Source organism: Hipposideros armiger, unplaced genomic scaffold, assembly GCF_001890085.2.
Source record: "Hipposideros armiger isolate ML-2016 unplaced genomic scaffold, ASM189008v1 scaffold_103, whole genome shotgun sequence".
In the NCBI taxonomy this organism is placed as follows: Eukaryota; Metazoa; Chordata; class Mammalia; order Chiroptera; family Hipposideridae; genus Hipposideros; species Hipposideros armiger.
This window is the reverse complement of record NW_017731453.1, coordinates 1,403,982-1,410,517: the sequence shown is the minus strand read 5'-3', so window position 1 is coordinate 1,410,517 and position 6,536 is coordinate 1,403,982. Positions and strand designations below refer to the sequence as shown.

At 37.7% G+C, this 6,536-nt stretch overlaps 1 pseudogene; it reads left to right on the top strand.

Annotated features, from left to right (window-relative positions):
• Positions 1-461: 461 nt before the first annotated feature.
• LOC109384831 (60S ribosomal protein L35a pseudogene) overlaps positions 462-6,536 on the top strand; it is a 62,125-nt pseudogene continuing 56,050 nt past the window's right edge.

Here is a 6,536-nt window from a genome sequence, read left to right as displayed (position 1 = left end):
GTGTGTCATTAATTCAGGAAACCAACATGCTCAGAAAGGATTAGACTCACTTAGACAATTAGAGAGTTCATTTGAATCCATGAAGAGTTAAATGCCATTTATCATTCTGATCAGACAAAACCGAACCAAGCCCTTTTATGGGGGGAAAAAAGAGCTCATACAGTGGAATGAACCTCGGTGCAAAAAGGGGGAGTTTCAGCAAGGGTTTTACAGGTAACTGAAGGGAGGAACTTGTAAGGCTCAGCAGCTTTCATAGTGAAGGGAATTTCATCAGAAACATGGCCCAGCCTCAGCATTTGGCATTCAAGAGAACATGTCTTCATCTTTCCACCTGTAAAGAGGTGGGAGTCATTTAGCTATATTTAAATTATTAGTGTGAGTAGCCAAATCTAGGCTCCTGTTCCAAATAGAAGCTGGCTACTGCAGTCAGATGTGGACATGGCAACCATCCATTGGCATCAATGGATTTGCCTGATAAAAAGATTCCAGAATCCAGTGTATGTCAATGCCAAACATATGAAGAAGACACTTGGAGAGAAGATGCTGTGAAGAAAGGAGGCACAGGAAAGGGATGTAAGAGGTAAGATCTCTCCAATTTATCATGATTTCCCTATTCTTACTCTCTAGCCAAAGTGTAATAGAGTCCTTCAAGTCTCCTATTTTTCCCTTCCTCCAGCCTCGCCAAACTTATAGACTATCCTACACACTAGTCCAGCCAAAGAATTCTTTCTAGACCAATAAAGATGACATTGATTCAAAGTCTCTAATGGTTCACCATTGCCCACAGAATAAAGTTTAAGTGTGGTAGTGATGCATGCAAAATCACTTACAAACTGAGCCTAACTGCTGTCCAGTAGCTACTGTCCTCATGACCCTCACCACCACTCTGAACTTGAACCACATAGAACTTCCATTCGCCAAATTGCTCATGCTCTTTCACAATTCCATGTCTTTAAAAATCAGGTGCATTAGATCTGAAATAACTTTCCCTTTCTTAGTGAAGTCTACCCATCCCAGACTAATATTACCTGTATGAGATCTTCTCAGGGTTTCATGGCTGATTTCCTTGTTCCCATCTCTGGGAGATTTTACAATATGATTCTGAAAACATCTATGTGTGTATCTAACTTCTCTACCAGACCTTGCACACTTTGGGGGGAATATGGTGTCATCTCCAATTTTTTCATTACCATTATTCGTCATGGGTGTGGGGCCCACTAATGGTTGTATGCACTTATTTCAGTAAAGTGGTTTCCTTCAGAATATTTGCAATGTTTCATTCTGTATGGAGATGGTATTAACGGAGCTTGAGAAAAGAATAGGGCAAACCCACACCACTGAGAAATAAGTTCAGTTGTGTTTTGCTTAAACCTGCGTGCTCTGGGTTCGATTCTGGGCCGAGCTTGGATAAGAAGACTCTACCTTATAGTACATAAATGATCTCTCCTCACTTCTGCTTCTTAAGGATGAAACACATAGCCCCAGGTAGGTACAAGAGGAGGTAGATTATAAGGGAATGGAGCATGGAAGTATGCTAAATTCAATTTCTGTTGGGTTGTCGGAAAAGTCATGACATATTTTTCCTATGTTTTTCATTGCAAAAACGCATCATGACTTTTCCGACAGCCCCAATAGTACACTGAGTTTGAAGAGCCAGGTAAAGGTTTCCATCATGTGGTTCGGGCCGTTGGACTTGAGCACAGGCAACCTTTTGAAACTTGAGACAAAGTAGGGGAACGTATGGTTCTAGAATGCAACTTACTTTGTGCTCGACTATTTTAGAGAAACTGGCTGTTATCTGAATCAATTACTAGTTTACAAAATCCAAAACAAGGAAACACGGAAACACACACACACACACACACACACACACACACCATATAACATATATCAAAATTATGAAGCTATGAAATACTTAATAATTCACATCCTTCAATAGGCAAAATATTTTGAAAGCTTGTAGTACTGTAGTGAAAAGGAAAAATCGACTCCTTTCCCTGGAAACTACTCTTCTCAATTATAGATTTTCTTTTAAAGGCACTTATAGTCTATACAAGCCATGCCCTTACCCCCAGAGCTCCATATTCCTGATTCTGAAAAATTATTCTTCTGGGTATTTAGGTTCTGAGAGATACATCGAGAATACATTTGGAATGATCTCATAAGGAGTATATTATCAAAACCCACTTAGAATAATGAAGAGGTCAATTTCAGAGTTAGGACAATGGGGAACAAATGAGTTCATACTGGACATCTTGCTGAGGTATAGAGTGATCTGTAGAAAAATAAAATATTAAGGTGGTGAAAAGGGCTAAACCATGTGACTCTACTGCACGGGGAATACAGAACACTTGCAAGATAGGAAATTAAAAAATGCATGTCAGGGAGAAATAAATACAACTAGGTTGGAAAGGTTCATGAAGAAAGGTTTTGTGGGCCGATCAAGTGGCACATTGGTTAAGAACTGGCTTGGGACGCCAGAGGGCCCTGGTTCGGATCCCACATATGAGGGCCAGTGACACTGCCCTCNCCTGGAGCTGGGCTGCCGTGAGTCGCTGGCAACGGCGTAGGCTGCAGCCCCTGCTGCAGTGGGTTGCCATGGGCTACCGTGTGTAGCCAGCAGCCACCGTGAGCTGCCGTCCAGAAGCCGGTGACTGATCTGCCTCAGCCGGGAAGAGCACAATGATAATACCAACATGGGCCAGTAAAGCAATGTCCTCCACAGCTAGACTGAAGAACAAAAAATGACAGCAATTTGTCTGTTCCCCTTCCCCCAATTCCCCAATAAAAATCTTAAAAACAAAAAAAGGTTTTATTTTTCTCATGCACTTAAAAAGAAAGAAAAAGAAAATATAAAACATGATTATCTTAAAAACTTAAGCAACTGAATTTAAAAATCAAGAATAGAAGACCTTTGTGTCTATATATGCTGCACTTGACATTGATCACTAGTGTTTTACAGCTAACTATGATGATGTTAAGAAGCTTTTCAACCCCCTGCTGCCATTTCTGAAGATGGTAAGGAAAAGGGGAGATGATACTGATTGGTATACAATCAATCAACCCTGCTTGATGTGATTTTCAGGACATGTGTGGATTGAAAAATAATTTCGTATACCAATCACAAAATTCATCAGAGAAGACAGTGGTATTCTACTATGGGACATGAGAAATGGACCCCATTTAGAGGTTGAATTAGACATCATGCATATGTTGGCATAAGTGACAGTCCTGATAATCTTCTAAAAATATGGTGAGCATAAAAGAGCAAGCATAAAACTCAAAAAGAAAAATGTCTGAAATGGTTATAATAAAAAAAGATATTTAAGTATCTACATCATAAATATAGTGGAACTGATATGCAAATGTCAGGAAACCATTTGTTCATGATAACGTGGGATAAATTCACAGCATAAACAGTGCACCCATGATCGTCTCTGTTAGATTATTGATGTCGCAGTAGGTTCCAGACATGTACTCTTGAATGAGGTAATGATGTGAAGAGTTCCAGAAAACAAGCTACACTTATACTCTGCTAAGATCAGATTTGCAATCACTTTGAATCAAATGGTCCTGAGAGTTCCTTAAGAAATTATTCTACTTGACAAAATGTAGTTGTCATTAAGTTCTTCTCTGATTCTCTGCTCCTTCCACTTGCCTTATAGTGATATTGATACTAAATTCACTAACTCATTCTATGCCTCATTCTACTATTTATTGAAAGCAAAATACACGTCTTACACTATATTTTCTACAAAGTATTCAAAGGTGAATACAACAGAACTCATGCCTTTCTTTTTTTCAATTACAGTTGACATTCAATGATTTTATATTAGTCTCAGGTGTACAGCACAGTGGTTAGATATTTATACAATTTATGAAGTGATTTCCCTCCCCCCCATAAGTCTATTACCCACTTGGCACTATACATTAACCATTACAATATTGTTGACTACATTTTCGATGCTGTACTTTACATCCCTGTGGCTATTTTGTAACTATCAATTTGTACGTCTTAATCTCCTCAACTTTTTCACCCAGCTCCCCAACAAACACACCTCCCATCTAGCAACCATCAGTATGTTCTCTGTATCTATGCGTGTTTGTTTTGTTTATTCATTTATTTTGCTCTTTAGATTCCACATATAAGTGAGATCATACAGTATTTGTCTTTCTCTGTCTGACTTATTTCACGTAGCATAATGCCCTCTAGGTCCATCCTATACATAGTTATCATATGATTGACTATGTTCCCTATGCTGTACTTTACATCCTCGTGACTGTTTTGTAACTACTGATTTGTACTTCCTAATCCCTTCCCCTTTTTTACTCAGACCCCAACTCCCCTCCCATCCAGCAACAATCAGTTTGTTCTCTATTTGTAAGTATTTTCTGTTGTTTGTTCATGTGGTATTGGTTTTTCTCAGCCTGACTTATTTCACTTAGCACAATATCCTCCAGGTCCATCCATGTTGTTGCAAATGGTAAGAATTTTTATGGATGAGTAATAGTCCACAGAATATATGTACCACCTGTTCTTTATCCAATCACCTAATGGGCACTGAGGTTGCTGCCAAAGCCAGGCTAAGGTAAATAATGCTGCAATGAACATAGGGATGCATATATCTTTTTGCATTAGCATTTTGGATTTCTTTAGATAAAAATCCAGAAGTAGAATTGCTGGGTCATAAGTAGTTCTATTTTTAGGTTTTTGAGGAACCTCCATACTGATTTCCACAGTGGCCGCACTAATTTGCAATCCCACTGACAGTGCACAAAGGTTCCCTTTTCTCCACATCCTCACTAGCACTTGTTTTTTGATTTATTGATGATAGCCATTCTGACAGTTGTGAGGTGGTATCTCATTGTGGTTTTTATTTGCATTTCTCTGATGGTTAGTGACACTGAGCATTTTTTGATATGTCTATTGACCATCTGTGTGTCCTCTTTGGAGAAATGTCTGTTCAGATCCTCCGCCCATTTATAATTGATTTTTTTTCTGGTATTAACTTGAATGACTTCCTTACACATTTTGGATTTTAACCCCTTTTTGGATGTATCCATTGGTGAATATCTTCTCCCATTCAGAAAATTCTTTTTGTTCTGTTGATGGTTTCCTTTGTTGTGCAACAACTTTTAGTTTGATGTAGTCTCATTTGTTTATTTTTTTCTTTTGTTTCCCTTGCCCAAGAAGATATATCAGAAAAAAAAATATTACTAAGAGCAATGTCAGAGACTTTGCTGCCTGTGTTTTCTTCTAGAAGTTTTATGGTTTCGGGTCTTACATTTAAGTCTTCAATCGATTTTGAGTGTATTCTTGTATATGATATAAGAGGGTGGTCTAGTTTCATTTTTCACATGTATCTGTCCTTTTTTTCAAACACCATTTATTGAAGACACTGCTGTCACCCAATTGTATATTCTTGTCTCCTTTGTCATAGATTAATTGATCATGTAGTCATGTGTTTATTTCTGGGCTCTCTATTCTGTTCCACTGACCTATGTGTCTGTTTTTATGCCAGTACCATACTGTTTTGATTACTATGGCCTTGTAGGATAATTTGATATCAGGTAGCATGATGCCGCTTGCTTTATTTTCTTTCTCAGAATTGCCGTGGCTATTTGAGGTCTTTTATGGTTCCATATAAATTTCAGGAATATTTGTTCTAGTTCTGTGAAAAATGTCATTGGGATTTTGATAGGGATTGCTTTGAACCTATAGATTGTTTATATCAGTTCTAATAGGTTTTTTTGGTGGAATCTTCAGGCATCTCTATATACAGTATCACGTCATCTGCAAATAAGCGTTTTACTTCTTCCTTTCCAATTTGGATGCTTTTCATTTCTTTTTGTCTGACTGCTGTGGCGAGGACTTCCAAAGCTGTGTTGAATAAAAGTGATGAAAGTGGGCATCATTGTTTTGTTTTTGACCTAAGGAAACTGCTTTTAGCTTTTCATCATTGAGTATAATGTTAGCTGTTGTCTGTTATATATGGCCCTTGTTATGTTGAGGTATGTTCCCTTTATTCCCACTTTGCTGAGAATTTTATCTTAAATGGATGCTGGATGTAGTGAAAGACTTTTTCTACATCTATTGATACCATCATATGATTTTTATTTTTCATTTATGTGGCAAACCACGTTAACTGATTTGTGGATATTGAACCAACATTGCGTCCCAGGAATAAAACTCAATTGATCACCATGTATGATATTTTTAATGCATTACTTAATTCAATTTGCTAATATTTTGTTGAGGATTTTTACATCTACGTTAACCATGGTTATAAGCCTTTAATTTTTTCATTTTTGTAATGACTTTGTCTGGTTTTGGGATAAGAGTAATGGTGGCCTTGTAAAATGAGCTTGGGAGCCTTCCCTGCTCTTGAATTTTTTGGAATAGTTTGAAAAGCATAGGTGTTAGATCTTTGAAGGTTTGAAAAAATTCTCCTGTGAAGCCACCTGGTCCAGGACTATTATTTCTTAGGAATGTTTTGATTACTGATTTGATTTCATTAGTATTAATCAGTCTGTTC